Source organism: Lolium rigidum, chromosome 3 (genome assembly GCF_022539505.1).
Source record: "Lolium rigidum isolate FL_2022 chromosome 3, APGP_CSIRO_Lrig_0.1, whole genome shotgun sequence".
Lineage (NCBI taxonomy): Eukaryota > Viridiplantae > Streptophyta > Magnoliopsida > Poales > Poaceae > Lolium > Lolium rigidum.
This window is the reverse complement of record NC_061510.1, coordinates 96,827,246-96,847,226: the sequence shown is the minus strand read 5'-3', so window position 1 is coordinate 96,847,226 and position 19,981 is coordinate 96,827,246. Positions and strand designations below refer to the sequence as shown.

The window sequence follows — 19,981 nt, the reverse complement described above, 5'->3', positions numbered from 1 at the left end:
AATCTTCCAAGCCCGGCCCACCTCTGGATTTGTCTAAAATCTGGTGATAACAGGACCCCACATACTAAATGGGCCGGCCCTTTAAGACGAAAGTGGGACCCACCAGTGTTTTTGGCCCGGCCCACTCTCTTGTTGGGCCGGCCCACTTGCTATATGGTGGACCCCACGTACTAAACGGGCCGGCCCTTTAAGACGAAAGTGGGACCCACCAGTGTTTTTGGCCCGGCCCACTAGCGTGTTGGGCCGGCCCACTTGCTATATGGTGGACCCCACGTACTAAATGGGCCGGCCCTTTAAGACGAAAGTGGGACCTACCTGTGTTTTTGGCCCGGCCCACTAGCGTGTTGGGCCGGCCCACTTGCCATATGGTGGACCCCACGTACTAAATGGGCCGCCCTTTAAGACGAAAGTGGGACCCACTGTGTTTTTGGCCCGGCCCACCATCTTGTTGGGCCGACCACTTGCTATATGGTGGACCCCACATACTAAATGGGCCGCCCCTTTAACCGGAAAGTGGGACCCACTCGTGTTTTTGGCCCGCCCACTATCTTGTTGGGCCGGCCCACTTGCTATATGGTGGACCCCACATACTAAATGGGCTGGCCCTTTAACCGGAAAGTGGGACCCACCGGTGCTTTTGGCCCGGCCCACTGGCTTGTTGGGCCAGCCCATTTGATCTAATGTGGACCCCACGTACTAAATGGGCCGACCCGATAGCAGGAAAGTGGGACCCACATGCTAATTGGGCCGGCCCACTAACTTCTTGGGCCGGCCCAGTTGCTTTAATGTGGACCCCACTTTGTAAATGGGCCGGCCCGATACCAGGAAAGTGGGTCCCACATGTCTTGTGGGCCGGCCCTTTTGCCTGTTGACCGGTCAATCGAGTGCATTCGGCCCGACCCACATGCTTAGTGGGCCGGCCCATTAAAGTTTTGACCAGTAAACCTTAGAGGTTAGGCCCGGCCCACGTAACTAATGGACCAGCCCAGCTATATAGTTGACCGGTCAAACTAAGTCAGCCGGCCCGGCCCGCAAACTTAATGGGCCGGCCCGCTTAAGACGTGGCAGGCCTCGTGTGGGCCTACCATCTACCACGGGGTTTCAGCCGGTTAACGCCGTTAACCGCCGGCTAACCGGCGTCCGCCACGTGTCGGCTTGCATGACGTCGGCAGTCAACGGGCTCCCGGAAACACTTGGGCAACGGTCCGATTTTCCGTGGCGGAAGGGCGCCCAAGCGCGACGGACCGAAAAATCGTCGTAGGACTTTGCCTGACGCAGTTTCCACAACAGAACCCATATCGTCGGGTTAGGCCCATAGGCGACGAAAAATACCCCTTAGCGGACGATTTTGAGACTTATTGATGCTTGTAGTGTCTTATTGATGCTTGTCTTGAAAGTACTATTCATAAAAGTCTTTGCTATATGATTCAGTTATTTAGTCATTGTCTTTACCATTGCTTTGAATCACTTCATTCATCTCATATGCTTTACAATAGTATTGATCAAGATTATGATAGTAGCATGTCACTTCAGAAATTATCCTTGTTATCGTTTACCTACTCGAGGGCGAGTAGGAACTAAGCTTGGGGATGCTTGATACGTCTCCAACGTATCTATAATTTCGATGTTCCATGCTAGTTTTCTCGACAATACCTACATGTTTTGCTCGCACTTTATAATGATTTCATGCATTTTCCGGAACTAACCTATTAACAAGATGCCACGAAGTGCGGTTCTCGTTCTACGCCGTTTTTGGTTCCGTGAAAGGCCGTTCGGGCAATATTCTCGAATTCGACGAAACGAAAGCCAAACATCTTATTTCACCGAGACGGACCAGTAACACCGAAGGGGAGACGGAGTGGAGGCCCGGGGCCCCTGCACCACGAGGCCGCGCGGGTGGACCCCTGGCCGCACCGGCCTATGGGGAGGGCGCCCTAGTGCCCCTCCGACGCCGCCTCTTCGCCTATAAAGTCCCTCGTGACCTAAAAACCCGACACCAATTGACGAAACTCCAGAAAGACTCCAGGGACGCCGCCGCCATCGCGAAACTCCGTTTCGGGGACAGAAGTCTCCGTTCCGGCACGCCGCCGGACGGGGAATTGCCCCCGGAGTCATCTCCATCAACACCACCGCCATCTTCATCGCCATCGCTGTCTCCCATGATGAGGAGGGAGTAGTTCTCCCCCGAGGCTGAGGGATCTACCGGTAGCTATGTGGTTCATCTCTCTCTCCCATGGTGTGATCTTTATGTGATCATGAGCTTTGTATCACTATTAATCTATGTGCTACTCTAGTGATGTTATTAAAGTAGTCTATTCCTCCTCCATGATGTAATGTTGATAGTGTGTGCATCATGTAGTACTTGGCGTAGGTTATGATTGTAATCTCTTGTAGATTATGAAGTTAACTATTACTATGATAGTATTGATGCGATCTATTCCCCCTTTCATAGCTATTGTTGACAGTGTGTATGCTATGTTAGTACTCGGTCTAAATTGCAATGGTCTATTATGCACTCTAGAGGTTACTTAAATATGAACTCCGAATGTTGTAGAGCTTGTTTACTCCGGCTTGAGGGTGCTCTTGTAGCCCTACACAATGAATGGTGTTTGTTATCCAACAAGAGAGTGTTTGAAGTAGCACAAGTGAAGAGTAGTTATTTATTTATGTGATCAATGTTGAGAGTGTCCACTAGTGAAAGTATGATCCCTAGGCCTTGTTTCTAAGCATTGAAACACCGTTTCCAACAAGTTCTGTTACATGTTTGCTTGTTGCCATCTTTATTTCAGATTGCAATTAGTACTTACAATCATCCATATTACTTGTATTTCACTATCTCTTCGCTGAACTAGTGCACCTATACATCTGACAAGTGTATTAGGTGTGTTGGGGACACACGAGACTTCTTGTATCTTAATTGCAGGGTTGCTTGAGAGGGATATCTTTGACCTCTACCTCCCTGAGTTCGATAAACCTTGGGTGATTCACTTAAGGGAAACTTGCTGCTGTTCTACAAACCTTTGCTCTTGGAGGCCCAACACTGTCTACAGGAATAGAAGCGTGCGTAGACATCACTATATCTGCCCTTTGAACTAGAAACCTCTATCAATATATTTGTTAGATCATGCATTTTTAAGATAGTCAAGGAAATTGAAATAGAAGTGAACAAAACATATATACAATTCATATAAGTGGCATAGTTTAATATTTAAATACATGCCATTTATGTTTTATATTAGAATTATTTAGATCTAGTTAAGATGATTCTGTCAAATAAATATTATTATGGTGGCAAAAAGATGTTGGATTGGTTTGATCTTACATTTTCTTAAGAAAGAACTCATATATCCGGGATCATAGCTAAAAATTAGTACAATGAACTAATAAAAATATATGTGGACATATATTTAGAAATAGAAACCAACTACTTCATCCGATCCAAATTACTTGCAATGTATTATACAAATAACAAAAAGTGCAATATAATGTCTTAAAAAGATAACAACTAATCCAAGATTCATTTCAAAACATAGCTTAAATTTAGTTTGTGCTACTTCGAGTTACATGCCTTGGGAATGTAAATAAATAATGGACAAAATATTTGTACTAAATAGTGCAAAATGTACTAGTTGAAATCATATGTAGCTAAAATGAATTATAAATAAAAATGTTTGGTATAAACAAGCGGAATGAAGCCTCGTGATCACATGTATAGGTGAGCACGCGGTGAATGACTGGCATGTGTCCCCATTAGGCAAATGTGGTTATCCCCACAATTCTGTTAGTTCCTCCTATCATTGGGTAATTTCCAGCTTAGGTCAGACGGGACCCATTTTTGAATTCAGAAAAGTGAACCTGAATGCTATAGCACCTCAGGGCCCTACATTTGAATTTAAAAGGTGGGACCTGAGTATCTGGACCATAAATTTGAATTTAAAATGTGGGCCACGCACCAATTGCAAAGCAAGCTAGGTATAATACAGAGTCAAACCTTCAAGAATAACACCCATTACAACAGCTTGTACCCATTACACATAGTCAACTTGTTTAAGTTTAGCTAGTAAGCAGTGGTAGACAGGGTAGAAGAATGAATTTCCGTTCATGAGACAACAGAGCAAATGTCTTATTATTACCTATACAGCCGCTATAGCAGAGGTAGGAGAAGATGAACAGTGCTACTTAGTGTGAGCCCACAACTATCAGCCCCGTGATTGCACAGTTCTAACACTCATGTTCAAATCTAGTCACGGGAGACATAGAAAAAGCATCTCAAACTTCTTTACTTATTCGGCCAGGTCATGCCAACTCAGTTTTCTCTACGTCCGCGTCAACTCGGTTTTCCCCGCGTCGCCAAGGTCCTCCCAAAGTCACAACTCCTTGCCAGGCCCCTGCTACTCGTCACAAAGCTTCTCGTCAAGTGCTCACATCGCCCAGATCGATCGCTCCCGACGCCAAGCTCCAACTGAACAAAGGGACCTGCCGGATAGATTGCACGCACCCACCTGCTTCGTTCCAGACTAATCGATTGCGTCCAACCAAATCAATCCGGCAAGCTCCGCCACGCACGCGTCCAGCCGGCAAGCTCCGCCAAGCATGCCTGATGGCCAAAATTGAGGGGAAGAAGATGAAGAAGTAAACAATCCAGAACAAGGTCAAATTCATTTATGCACATGTCAGAATTATACTTATGTAAAACTGCTGATATAAAATTGCATCATGTTCAGATTTTTACTCAAGTAAAACTGGAGTCGTAAAACTCTTTGATGATGAATTGCAACATAGCTCTATGATAGTGCTTGGCACTGTATTTAGAATGTTTGAAAATATACTAACACTAGAATGCTTGACATTGTACTTAGAATTTGATTTACCTGCTGAAGTCCTTAGAATGCTTGAGAGTGATGTGGCACTACCATCAACAACACTGAATAAGGATCTACTCCTGGTTCTGCATTTTACAACCAAGATTAGTACTCAAAGTGATACACTAAATTGCTAATGGTGCATAAATGGAGTATTACCTTCCGGGCATTCAGAGTCCTTTTGAGCTTCAGTTTTAGCCTTAGGCCACACCTGAAACCACTCTCCTTGACTACACCTTCGTGTCTGTTACTGTGGCTTGCGACATGTAGTCGACGGTTGCCACTTCCTGACCTGAAGCAAGCAAAAATGTTAAAATGTGCAATGCAGGAGAAGCAGAGTGAGCAACCCAAGAGCGTGCCGGCTGAGAAATCCATCGAGCGGACTGAGATCAAGGTAGAACCTTGCGTGGTAAGTTTGGCACTGCCATAAGTCCCCTGATGCCATAAGGCAGAAATTCATCAGAAATTCAGGATGTGTTTTCTCATCTGATATTGAGAATTTCAATGTTTGACTGACAGGTGCCTGAGAGGCAGGCGCTGGACAGACAGAGGCTTGCCGAACCTAGCGCGAACCGGCCGAGCCTGGCTCAGCTGAGCGCAGAGGCGAAGGTGCCGATGGAATCCAAGCAGTACCGCGACGTCAGGATGGCGGCGGAGGCGGCCTTCGAGTCGGCGTCGTTCGCGGCGATGGCAGCCCGGGCGGCCGTGGAGCTGTCCCGGACGGAGTCCCAGGGGAAGGGGTGGAGAGGCGGCGGCGGCGGCCACGATAAGGTTCATCCTCTGCAGAGCTCGGGCGCAACCCAGCAAGAAACGCGTCCGTCAGGGAAGCCCCAGAATCATCCGTCGCCGTTGCCGTCCCGTCCTGGAGCGACCACAGCACTGTTTCCTCGGTGTGGTCGGACCCGCCGCAGAAGGGCAAGAACGTCGTGTTCGACGAGAGCGACGAAGAGGACGAGGACGAGGTGGTGGAGGACCTCGTCCGGATCCCGCAGCTGCGCCGGCCTCCCTACGGCAGGGCTGCCTCCACGGCGGGCGTCAGCGCGGGCCAGATGAACGGTTCACGGCGCGCGGCGTCCGGCGAGGCGGGCGCGTTCCAGGACGGCGTGTCCAACGGCTCGCAGCACCCGATCCACAGGAGGCACGCGTCGGAGCTGGCCGGCGGGAACGCGCAGCACCGCGAGGAGGTCCCGGACCAGTCCGGCGCGTACAGGGCTCCTCCGCCTCCGTACAGGAGGACTCCCTCTGCGGCCAACGGCAACGGCGAGAGCGGCGCAACGCAGCGCGCGGGGGACCTCGATGGCGGACGTGGCGCGTACGAGAGCTCGGCGTACGTCGCGCGCGTGCCGTACGCGAGGATCGCGTCGGCGCTGGAGGGCGGCAACGAGCACATCGCGCGGCACGAGGAGGTGCGCAGGATCGGCACGGACGCGCGGGTGCTCCAGGAGAAGCTCTACTGTCGTTGCCTAATCGACGGTACCTCGGAGGAGGGATCCTCACGAGGGGGGAAAAAGTAGGGGCCATAGGATGGAGTGCACACGGGGCGGTGGTACGCGATTTACCCAGCTTCGGAACACCTACACGATGACAGGGCCTACTGCTGCTTGTCTGGAATTATCTGGGCGTTTTCGCGTTGTTACAATGAGTTGTGCTTGTTCTCTAGGGCTCCCAGGATCCGGCTTATAAAGGCGCACGGATCTAGGGTTTACATGGAGAGTCCTAGCCGGAATACAAGTCGTCTAGCTACGGTACAAAGTCTTGCCGTGTACGTCAAGGATCCGCCTTCCTCCAAGTACGTGCTGGATCCGGATACTTCATGGGCCGTCACGGATCCGGCCTCCTTCGTAGGTCGGTAGAGATCCGGCTTCCTGTTCCTCGGGCTGGACTTCATCCTTCGGGATCTACAAGCAACCGGGCCGCCCGATGGGCCACATGCCTCATCACCAACTGTGGGCCACCCGGGCTTGCCGGATCTAGGCCATGCCGTTGATATACCCATAAAGTATACCCACAACAGTAGCCCCCGAAGTTCTCCGAGATTCATCATTCCTCCGACTTCATTCATCTCGGATCTGAAGAGAATCTTGAAGAGCTTCAAAACTTTCACTTGACTCCGGGTTCATTCACTCGGAAATCCTTCGTCTTCAGATTGGGTATCGCAACGGAGATTCCGCTTTTCCCGTGCACAACCTCCTTATTCCCCGCGCTAAATTTTCGCAGATGCAAATCTTTAGCCGGAAATTTCGGGAGTGCATGGTTAAGTTACCTCCACGTCGTTTTACCGCACTTGACCTAAGACACGTGTCATCCATCCAACGGTGCGACCGTTCTGTTTCCACCGTTGGATCCGAATCCCGAATCTTCTTCACCGCACTCGGTAATTTTTCATTCTTTCACCGCACCTCACCACTTCATCTTCTTCCTCGCGCCGCGCCGCCCGACGGATCTCAACTCCGGCGAACTCTCGCACGGGGAACTTCTCCCACCGCCACTCCAAGGTCTCCCTCGACCTGAGACCTGCATGTTTGATCGGGATTTCTCCTCCGCCGCCGTTTCGTGGTCTTCGGAAGCGCAACGCAACAAGTCCGGCCAGCACAACCTCGTCGGCGTCCCACGGAACCACCGCGCCATTAATGGTAAGTGCGCCGGTCTCGTAGAAGAAGAAGTGTAGCGTAGATTCTGATTACTCGAATATTTTAAATGCGTGCAGCCGGAAGCATGCCAATCGATTCTCCGCACTCTACTGGTAGCTCTCCGAGTAGCCCAAATCCCACTTCGTTAGAACCAATATGTCCGGATCCCATAGCATTTCTACCACCATATGTTGCCGACATCCGGCTAGCTCAACCATTTTCCGCATCTTCCAGCACCACTCCAGGCCGGATCCCTTCCCTCAAAGAACTTCAAGAAGAACTCGAGGGTCAAGCGAGAATGGCAGCCAAAGTGCAGGAAGCGGAAAACAAGAGGGCTTCCAAGGCTCGGATTCGCGAGGGAGAACGGGGTCAATGGTGGCCCTGTGAAACCACCGATGTGGAGCTTAGAGAGCTCCAGAACGAGGGTATGATCTCCGCCTACTGGAGCTTCATACGCGACACCGACGTCCCCAAGCCCGGAGCCGATGAAGTGGTTATGACCAAAGCTTGGGTGGAGCGCGGATTGTCGCTCCCCTGCTCGAAGTTTTTCCTCTCCATCCTCAGCACATATGGGCTCCAGCCGCACAACATCTGCCCAAACTCATACCTCCTCCTCTCCAACTTTGTAACACTTTGCGAGGGACATCTCGGAATCCGACCAGATGTCAAGTTATGGCAGTTCTTCTTCCGAGTGAAGAAAGAAACGAAGGACAACGCAATGGTGAACTGTGGGAGCATGACGTTCATGCTCCGACCTGGACGCATGTATCCACCACATGACTCGCACGAATCCGTCCGGTACTGGAATGCCGGATGGTTCTATGAAAAGAACATTTCAGTTCCGAACGTCCATGACGGCCTGCCCAAGTTCGTCAACGAGCCTCCGGAAGAACTTGCGAGCTGGAGCTTCGTTCCCTCACTCTCTCAAACTCCGATCTTGGAGAAAGCGGCGCGGAGAATATCTTGGCTAGTCCATGACGGGCTAACCGGAGCTCAACTCACACTTAGTCTGGTTTACCCGGCGGATCCAGCCACTGCGGCATAATGCGCGGTTAATCTGCGCATACACCGGGGCGGACGACCTGCTCCGGGCTACCCGCCACGACCTTCCGGCTGACTCTCTGAAAAGGAGAATCAAAACGCTCGTGAAGATAGGCCGGGGCCAACCGGTCCCGGAATTGATCAAGGATATCTACACAAACGACCAGTGTCCTCCGGTAAGCTCTGTTTCCTTTGTCACTTCAAACTTCACAAGTTTTTGGATATCGATCTTTAACTTATACGCTTATTCCCTCCAGCTCGATACTTTGGCGGAGGAAAACTTTCGCACCATTCTTCGTGTTCCTGTCAGCGGCGACGGGGCGGAGGAGGTTCCGGATGACGAAGAAGAGGAAGAGGAATGTGCACCCGCAAGGCGGCCCCTCGACCTTCGAAGCGTCCCCGCGCCAAAGCTTCCGGCTCAGAAGCTGGAGCCAGCGGCGAGGCCTCCGCCAAAAAGCCCAAAACCGTGAAGCCCCCTCCGCTAAATTCAAAGAGAGCGGAGCAAGCACGTCTGAAAATGCTGGCAAACGCTGGCAAACGTTCGCGCCCCATCATCCCCGGCGCCCGTAAGTTTCCAAGTATGGTGTATCTCTATTTTGATGAAGTTATTTATGATGTGAACCCCTTCGCTTGCTTGTAGGAATCCAAGTACTGCCGCCACCCGAACCACCAGCCAAGATCCCATCACCAAATACATGAAAAAGTCTCCGGCTGTTGGTCCACCTACTCCAGCTCCGCCAAGCACATCTCACACTGCTCCTCAAGCGTCCCCCTCTCAAGCTGATCGTTCTCCCCCTCCTGCCGCCAATACTCCACCGGAAATTGTTCCGATTAGTAGCGAAAAGGTGGGCGGAGAAGATCCTAAAGACAAGGGACCTGCTCAAGACGAAGCAGGAGTACAAGGTCAAGGAGAAGCTGAGGTTACTTCTTCCGAAAGAGCCGGAGCCGGTGCTGGCGATGTTGTCGTGTTTCCGAAGAATTTTGGAGATCCGACTGACCTCACTTCCACCCCCAAGGCATACGCAACTAAGTTTTTCAATAAACTTACTGAGGCGGAGAAATGGCAACTTGAACAAGACTTGCTCAACGCCATGCTGAACAACGCCTGGGGGAAACCTGATGTCGCCACATCGGAGATTCGGGACTTCAAGAAGAACGTCGGCCAGTTTCTCGACAAACTCGTCTGCAAGCAAAAGGTACTCCCCAGTAGCCCCCAAGCATGTAGGCGGAAACGTAGATGCACGTTAGCGCTTAAATGCTCAGACAAATATCACTTCTGGAAAGATTTTTAAGTTGAAGCAGTAGCCCCCAAGCATTATGGCGGAAAGGTTCCGACAATAATGCTTTAAAGGAATCCACTGATACAGGCGGAATTTTTACTCCTGCTCTGTCTAATTTTACAGGAACAGCAGGCGCTGCATTACGAGCTGCACAAGAACATTGCCCTTCAGCGCCGCGTTACCTTAAGTCAGGCGGAAAATATCCGGACTCTGAAAGATGCGAATGCAGAACTAAACAAACAACTGGCGGAAGCTCAAGGTTGGTTTCCGCCTGATGTCTACGGGAGCTTCTATTCTTGTAGACAGTGTTGAGCCTCCAAGAGCAGAGGTTTGTAGAACAGCAGCAAGTTTCCCTTAAGTGGATCACCCAAGGTTTATCGAACTCAGGGAGGAAGAGGTCAAAGATATCCCTCTCATGCAACCCTGAAACCACAAAGCAAGAAGTCTCTTGTGTCCCCAACACACCTAATAGGTGCACTAGTTCGGCGAAGAGATAGTGAAATACAGGTGGTATGAATGAATATGAGCAGTAGTAACGGCGCCGAGAAAATAGCTTGCTGGCGTGTAGTTGATGGTGGTAATATGGTAGCAGTAGTAACGCAATGAAAGAAGTAAACAAGCAGCGATAGCGATATTTAGGAACAAGGCCTAGGGATTAGACTTTCACTAGTGGACACTCTCAACTTTGATCACATAACAGAATAGATAAATGCATACTCTACACTCTCTTGTTGGATGATGAACACATTGCGTAGGATTACACGAACCCTCAATGCCGGAGTTAACAAGCTCCACAATTCAATGTTCATATTTAAATAACCTTAGAGTGCATGAAAGATCAACACGACTAAACCAAGTACTAACACAGCATGCACACTGTCACCTTCACACTATGTAGGAGGAATAGATCACATCAATACCATCATAGCAATAGTTAACTTCATAATCTACAAGAGATCACAATGATAGCCTACGCCAAGTACTAACACGGATGCACACACTTGTCACCATTACACCGTGCGGGAGGAATAGAACTACTTTAATAACATCACTAGAGTAGCACATAGATAAATTGTGATACAAAACACATTGCAATCATAAAGAGATATAAATAAGCACTTCACTACGCCATTCATAACGGTGAATAAGTATTCTCGTGAAATATAGCCTAAGAGACCCACACGGTGCACACACTTGTCACCTTTACACACGTGGGACAAGGAGTCTCCGGAGATCACATAAGTAAAACTCACTTGACTAGCATAATGACATCTAGATTACAAGCATCATCATATGAATCTCAATCATGTAAGGCAGCTCATGAGATTATTGTATTGAAACACATAGGAGAGAGATGAACCACATAGCTACCGGTACAGCCCCGAGCCTCGATGGAGAACTACTCCCTCCTCATGGGAGACAGCAGCGTTGATGGAGATGGCGGTGGTGTCGATGGAGGAGCCTTCCGGAGGCACTTCCCCGCCCCGGCGGCGTGCCGGAACAGAGACTCCTGTCCCCCAGATCTTGGCTTCGCGATGGCGGCGGCTCTGGAAGGTTTTCCGTATCGTGGCTTTTTCGTATCGAGGTTTTAGGTCGAGGGGCTTCTTATAGGCGAAGAGGCGGCGTCAGAGGGTCGAAGAGGCGGCGACACCATAGGGTGGCGCGGGCCACACCCAGGCCGCGCCGGCCTATGGTCCCGTGGGCTCGTGCCCCCTCTCCGGCGGTTCTCGGGTGTTCTGGATGCTTCGGGCAAAATAGGATGCTTGGGTCTTGATTTCGTCCGATTCCGAGAATATTTCCTTACTAGGATTTCTGGAACCAAAAACAGCAGAAAACAGGAACTGGCCCTTTGGCATCTTGTCAATAGGTTAGTTCCGGAAAACGCATAAATATGACATATAATGTGCATAAAACATGTAGATATCATCAATAATGTGGCATGGAACACAAGAAATTATCGATACGTCGGAGACGTATCAGCATCCCCAAGCTTAGTTTCTGCTCGTCCCGAGCAGGTAAACGATAAACAAAGATAATTTCTGGAGTGACATGCCATCATACCCTTGATCATACTATTGTAAGCATATGTAATGAATGCAGCGATCAAAACAATGGTAATGTCATGAGTAAACAACTGAATCATAAAGCAAAGACTTTTCATGAATAGTACTTTCAAGACAAGCATCAATAAGTCTTGCATAAGAGTTAACTCATAAAGCAATAAATTCATAGTAAAGGTATTGAAGCAACATAAAGGAAGATTAAGTTTCAGCGGTTGCTTTCAACTTGTAACATGTATATCTCATGGATAATTGTCAACATAGAGTAATATAACAAATGCAATATGCAAGTATGTAAGAATCAATGCACAGTTCACACGAGTGTTTGCTTCTTGAGGTGTAAAGAGATAGGTGAACTGACTCAACATAAAAGTAAAAGAAAGGTCCTTCAAAGAGGAAAGCATCGATTGCTATATTTGTGCTAGAGCTTTGGTTTTGAAAACATAAAGTGAGCAATAAAAGTAAAATTTTGAGAGGTGTTTGTTGTTGTCAACGAATGGTAGTGGGCACTCTAACCACCTCATCAACCAGACTTTCAAGAGCGGCTCCCATGAAGGACGTTATCTCTACCAGCAAGGTAGATCATCCCTCTTCTCTTTTGTTTACACATGTACTTTAGTTTAGTTTTCTTTATTTATGGATGACACTCCTCCCAACCTTTTGCTTACACAAGCCATGGCTAACCGAATCCTCGGGTGCCTTCCAACAATCACATACCATGAAGGAGTGTCTATTTGCAAAATTAAGTTGCTTACTGATGAATCGAGCAAAACATGTGAAGAGAATTATTAATGCAAGTTAATTAATCGGGCAGGGAACCCCATTGCCAGCTCTTTTTGCAAAATTATTGGATAAGAGGATGAAGCCACTAGTCCATTGTGAAAGTCACGTCAGAAGTAAATGACAAGATCGAAAGATAAAACACCACATACTTCCTCATGAGCTATAAAACATTGACACAAATAAGAGGTGATAAATTTTGAATTATTTAAAGGTAGCACTCAAGCAATTTACTTTGGAATGGCGGAGAAATACCATGTAGTAGGTAGGTATGGTGGACACAAATGGCATAGTGGTTGGCTCAAGGATTTTGGATGCATGAGAAGTATTCCCTCTCGATACAAGTTTTAGGCTAGCAAGGTTATTTGAAACAAACACAAGGATGAAACGGTGCAGCAAAACTCACATAAAAGACATATTGTAAACATTATAAGACTCTACACCGTCTTCCTTGTTGTTCAAACTCAATACTAGAAATTATCTAGACTTTAGAGAGACCAAATATGCAAACCAAATTTAGCAAGCTCTAGGTGTTTCTTCATTAATGGGTGCAAAGTATATGATGCAAGAGCTTAAACATGAGCACAACAATTGCCAAGTATCACATTATTTAAGACATCATACCAATTACTACATGTAGCATTTTCCGTTTCCAACCATATAAAAATGAACGAAGCAGTTTTAACATTCGCCATGAACACTAAAAGATAAAGCGAAGAACACATGTGTTCATATGAACCAGCGGAGCGTGTCTCTCTCCCACACAAGCATGTATTTATTCGAGAGAATGAAAATAACAAAACAAAAACAAAAATAAAAGCACAAAGACGCTCCAAGTAAAGTACATAAGATGTGACGGAATAAAAATATAGTTTCAGGGGAGGAACCTGATAATGTTGTCGATGAAGAAGGGGATGCCTTGGGCATCCCCAAGCTTAGACGCTTGAGTCTTCTTAGAATATGCGAGGGTGAACCACCGGGGCATCCCCAAGCTTAGAGCTTTCACTCTCCTTGATCATATTGTATCATCCTCCTCTCTTGACCCTTGAAAACTTCCTCCACACCAAACTCGAAACAACTCATTAGAGGGTTAGTGCACAATAAAAATTAACATGTTCGAGAGGTGACACAATCATTCTTAACACTTCGGACATTGCATAAAGCTACTTGGACATTAATGGATCAAAGAAATTCATCCAACATAGCAAAAGAGGCAATGCGAAATAAAAGGCAGAATCTGTCAAAAACGAACGATCAGTAAAGATGGATTTTATTAGGGCACCGAGACTTGCTCAAATGAAAATTCCCAAATTGAATGAAAGTTGCGTACATATCCGAGGATCACTCACGAAATTGGCTTAATTTTCCGAGTTACCTACGGAGAATTAGACCCAGATTCGTGACGACAAAGAAATGCTGTTTACGCGCGAGTAATCCAAATCTAGTATTCACTTTACTATCAAAGACTTTACTTGGCACAACAAAACACAAAACTAAGATAAGGAGAGGTTGCTACAGTAGTAAACAACTTCCAAGACACAAATATAAAACAAAGTACTGTAGCAAAATAACACATGGGTTATCTCCCAAGAAGTTCTTTCTTTATAGCCATTAAGATGGGCTCAGCAGTTTTAATGATGCACTCGCAAGAAATAGTAGTTGAAGCAAAAGAGAGCATAAAGAGGCAAATTCAAAACACATTTAAGTCTAACATGCTTCCTATGCATAGGAATTTTGTAAATAAACAAGTTCATGAAGAGCAAAGTAACAAGCATAGGAAGATAAAACAAGTGTAGCTTCAAAAATTTCAGCACATAGAGAGGCATTTTAGTAACATGAAAATTTCTACAACCATATTTTCCTCTCTCATAATAACTTTCAGTAGCATCATGAGCAAACTCAACAATATAACTATCACATAAAGCATTCTTATCATGAGTCTCATGCATAAAATTATTACTACTCCCAACATAAGCATAATCAATTTTATTAGTTGTAGTGGGAGCAAATTCAACAAAGTAGCTATCATTATTATTCTCATGATCAAATATAGGAGGCATATTGTAATCATAATCAAATTTATCCTCCATAACAGGCGGTACTAAAAGACTAATATCATTATAATCATCATAAATAGGAGGCAAAGTATCGTCAAAGTAAATTTTCTCCTCAATGCTTGGGGGACTAAAAAGATCATGCTCATCAAAGCCAGCTTCCCCAAGCTTAGAATTTTCTATATCATTATCAACAATGGTGTTCAAAGCGTTCATACTAGTATTACTACCAGCATGCAAATACGATTTCATAGGTTTTTTAATTTTTGCATCAAACAATCCATGTTTTAAATCAGGAAATAGAATAAGAAGCTCATTTTTGTCCATTATGCCAAACTAGTGTAAACAAGAAACAAAAAGATGCAATTGCAGGATCTAAAGGAAATAGCTTCGAGTACTTAAAACGGCGAAAATAGCTTAGTAGCCGAGATCCGGAGTGTGAGTACCTTTTACCTTTCCTCCCGACAACGACGCCGGAAAAGTGCTTGATGTCTACGGGAGCTTCTATTCTTGTAGACAGTGTTGGGCCTCCAAGAGCGAGAGGTTTGTAGAACGACGGCAAGTTTCCCTTAAGTGGATCACCAAAGGTTTATCGAACTCGGGGAGGAAGAGGTCAAAGATATCCCTCTCATGCAACCACTGCAACCACAAAGCAAGAAGTCTCTTGTGTCCCCAACACACCTAATAGGTGCACTAGTTCGGCGAAGAGATAGTGAAATACAGGTGGTATGAATGAATATGAGCAGTAGTAACGGCGCCGAGAAAATAGCTTGCTCGGCGTGTAGTTGATGGTGGTAATATGGTAGCGATAGTAGCGCAGTAAAGCGATAAACAAGCAGCGATAGCGATATTTAGGAACAAGGCCTAGGGATTAGACTTTCACTAGTGGACACTCTCAACTTTGATCACATAACGGAATAGATAAATGCATACTCTACACTCTCTTGTTGGATGATGAACACATTGCGTAGGATTACACGAACCCTCAATGCCGGAGTTAACAAGCTCCACAATTCAATGTTCATATTTAAATAACCTTAGAGTGCATGAAAGATCAACACGACTAAACCAAGTACTAACACAGCATGCACACTGTCACCTTCACACTATGTAGGAGGAATAGATCACATCAATACCATCATAGCAATAGTTAACTTCATAATCTACAAGAGATCACAATCATAGCCTACGCCAAGTACTAACACGGATGCACACACTGTCACCATTACACCGTGCGGGAGGAATAGAACTACTTTAATAACATCACTAGAGTAGCACATAGATAAATTGTGATACAAAACACATTGCAATCATAAAGAGATATAAATAAGCACTTCACTACGCCATTCATAACGGTGAATAAGTATTCTGTGAAATATAGCCTAAGAGACCCACACGGTGCACACACTGTCACCTTTACACACGTGGGACAAGGAGTCTCCGGAGATCACATAAGTAAAACTCACTTGACTAGCATAATGACATCTAGATTACAAGCATCATCATATGAATCTCAATCATGTAAGGCAGCTCATGAGATTATTGTATTGAAACACATAGGAGAGAGATGAACCACATAGCTACCGGTACAGCCCGAGCCTCGATGGAGAACTACTCCCTCCTCATGGGAGACAGCGAGCGTTGATGGAGATGGCGGTGGTGTCGATGGAGGAGCCTTCGAGGGCACTTCCCGCCCGGCGGCGTGCCGGAACAGAGACTCCTGTCCCCCAGATCTTGGCTTCGCGATGGCGGCGGCTCTGGAAGGTTTTCCGTATCGTGGCTTTTTCATATCGAGGTTTTAGGTCGAGGGGCTTCTTATAGGCGAAGAGGCGGCGTCAGAGGGTCGAAGAGGCGGCGACACCATAGGGTGGCGCGGGCCACCCCCTGGCCGCGCCGGCCTATGGTCCCGTGGGCCTGTGCCCCCTCTCCGGCGGTTCTCGGGTGTTCGGATGCTTCCGGGCAAAATAGGATGCTTGGGTCTTGATTTCGTCCGATTCCGAGAATATTTCCTTACTAGGATTTACGGAACCAAAAACAGCGAGAAAACGAGAGCGGCCCTTCGGCATCTCGTCAATAGGTTAGTTCCGGAAAACGCATAAATATGACATATAATGTGCATAAAACATGTAGATATCATCAATAATGTGGCATGGAACACAATAAATTATCGATACGTCGGAGACGTATCACCGCCCTTTGCTCATCACTTAATTCATATTCCGATTTTGACCTGTGTTATTATAGGCGCATCCTCCTCCCTTGTCACAGCCTCCTCGGAACTTGAGAACCTGCGCTCCTCGTACCAAGAATTGGAAACGAAACTAAAGGAGGCGGAACTAAAAAAGGAGCAGGCCGAGAAACAGCTGGCAGAGAAAAACTCCGAGCACGCCAGGGAGAAGGGTGAATTCGTATTGAAGAGAAACGCTGACAGCGAGACCATCAAGAGGCAGCAGAAAGAACTCACTGGGATCTAGAGATATATGGAAACCGCGGAGCATCACTGGGACTTGCTCAGTGAGAACATCTTGGGTACTATGCTAGAACCTTATGTAAATGCTTGCTCCGACCTTTTTCTTGTGCTCAAACTGCATACTTATATCCGATTATCTCGTGCGAGCCGCTTGGGTATCCGGAAAAGCGTCGGAATTTGTTCCCCGAGACGACCTCCTTCAACTAGCAGGCGATGATTGCAAAGACCTCATCTCCGCCTCCCGGAAGATATGCTACAACTTATCCATCAAGAGGAGTCGTACTTGCAATGTTCGCAAGCTTATACAAAAGATGGACGTTCTTCCGGAGCTGGTGACGGATCTTCAAGCATCATCAGCCCGAGGCGCAGCTGCGATGGCCTTGAACATGTGCTTGGCGCATAACTCGGAGCTTGATCTTGACCAGGTGACCACCGGTGTTCCTCCGGACGCGAATGTCAATGCGCTCCTAGATGCGATGAGCGGCTACGACACCCGCATCGCGCGCAGGATCCGGCATGAAGAATTCTACGACAAGTTCGTGCTTCCTGCAGACGAGCCCCTGGAAGCCGAACTCCAGAAGGAGCGTGACGCGGAGGCGCGACCTGCGGAATCCGGCACCCAGTTTACCTGGACCAGCTCCAAGGATGCTCCCCAAGAGGAACACAAGGATGGCGCTGCAGCTTCGACGGAAGAAGAAAGTGATGAGGACGTGTCATCTCCGGCAGAGGATGCCGAGAAAGGGGACCCAAAGGGCAAAACTTCTCCTGCTAAGGGGGAGTGAAAACTTTCTTCCTGCGGGAAAAAAATGCATCATTTTGGCCCCAGCGAGGGTTTGTAATATAACTTTAAATTCTTAATTAGCTAGGGATGAAACATTTATGCATGGGCGGAAACAACTTATCCTGCTATCCTTTAATAGTGTTTGCATGTTTCGTTTTGTTGGAAAGCAAGTGCTGATTTTGATGTTTTCCGGCTTACTCGCTTGACCTTCCGCGAGCCGGAAGACCTTTAGCCGGAAATGCTCGCCAGCGGCGACGAAGCCCAATGGCAATCCGTCAATAACCGCGGAAACAAGCCCCCATCCAAGGTGCCGGAAATCGCTACTAGGAATCCACGAATTCGCAACAGAAAACATTTCCACCAGAAAACTTAAGCTTACGTCCTAAGGGGCGATTTTTGAAAATCACAACTTTCATACACGCCTAGGCGGAAATATCCAGCTCTGCGGTTTTAGTCGGAAAATCATACACGATCTAAGAATGAACAAGTAAAGGAGGTAAATGACTCATAGAGTGAACCAAAAGCTTTATTTCATTGATCATGTATAATATTGTTACAAAGTATGTAATTCTATGCTAAGTGTGGAAAGGACGTAGCTGTGCAATGTTCCAAGGACGTTCTGTTTCATCGTAGATGTCATCCGGATCTTCCCGTTTTCGTTTCCGGTGCCAATTGGCAGGTCTGTCTTTTAGCTCTCGGAAATCGACGAGGTAGTACGATCCATTGTGAAGTACTTTGCTAACGACGAAGGGTCCTTCCCATGGAGATTGCAACTTATGATCTTTTACTTGGCGAAGGCGGAGTACCAAGTCTCCGGCCATGAACGAGCGGTTCCGAACTCGACGACTATGGTAGCGTCGGAGTTTCTGCTGGTAAATGGTGGAACGTTGGTCTGCTAAATTCCGAGCTTCTTCGATCAAGTCCACAGGTAGCTGGCTGGCCTCATCAGCAGTGTCTTCATTATAGGCGGAGACTCGCGGTGAATCATGGATGATGTCGGAGGGGAGCACCGCTTCGGATCCGTATACCAGGAAGAACGGAGTGAATCCGGTTGACCTGTTAGGGGTAGTTCGTAAACTCCACAGGACGGAATCCAGCTCCTCTGCCCAGGCTCCGGCTGCACGACGCAGCGGTTCTTCAAGGCGTGGTTTGATTCCGGATAAAAGGAGTCCGTTGGCTCTTTTGACCTGGCCATTGGACTGTGGATGAGCCACGGATGCCAGGTCTAATCGGATCCCCACGTCATGACAATAATCCTTCAATTCTCCTTGCGCGAAGTTCGTGCCATTTTCTGCGATTATGCTGTGCGGGATGCCGAATCTCGTTACGAGGCTGCAGACGAATTTGAGTCCCGTAGCACCATCGGCCTTTCTCAACGGCTTTGCCTCGATCCATTTCTTGAACTTATCAATAGCGACCGGGAGGTATTCAAAACCGCCAGGAGATGATTTCTTTAACTTACCAACCATATCAAGCCCCCAGACCGCAAACGGCCAGGTGATAGGGATGGTCTTCAGCTCTTGGGCTGGAGCGTTTGGTTGAGTAGCGTAGTACTGGCAACCGCGACAAGTTTTTACCAACTTGTCATCATCTTCTTTAGCTGTGAGCCAGTAAAATCCAAGCCGAAAGGCTTTTGCAACAAGTGATCTGGGAGCGGCGTGATGCCCGCAATCCCCAGCATGAATCTCTCTGAGTATCTCAATACCATCTTGATTAGAGACGCATTTGAGAAATACCCCTGTTGCACTTCGTTTATAGAGCTGTCCATCAACTATTGTGTAGGATCTTGCTCGTCTGACAATCTGTCGTGCGAGGACCTCGTCCTCTGGCAACTTTCGATCGATGAGGTAGTCCAGGAAAGGCTGCGTCTAGGCCGGAATGATAACCATCACTTCTCTAGCCGGAGATACTGCCACGTCTGGGTTCTCCGGGTTAGCGCCCTTCACCGAGGGTATCCGTAGGTGCTCCAGGAAAATGCCAGGCGGAATTGGTTTTCTGCCGGATCCGAGCTTGGATAGCGTGT

The 19,981-nt window shown here is 47.4% G+C and overlaps 1 pseudogene; it reads left to right on the top strand.

Annotated features, from left to right (window-relative positions):
- Window positions 1–5,184: 5,184 nt before the first annotated feature.
- Window positions 5,185–19,981, top strand: part of LOC124695224 — a 15,443-nt pseudogene continuing 646 nt past the window's right edge.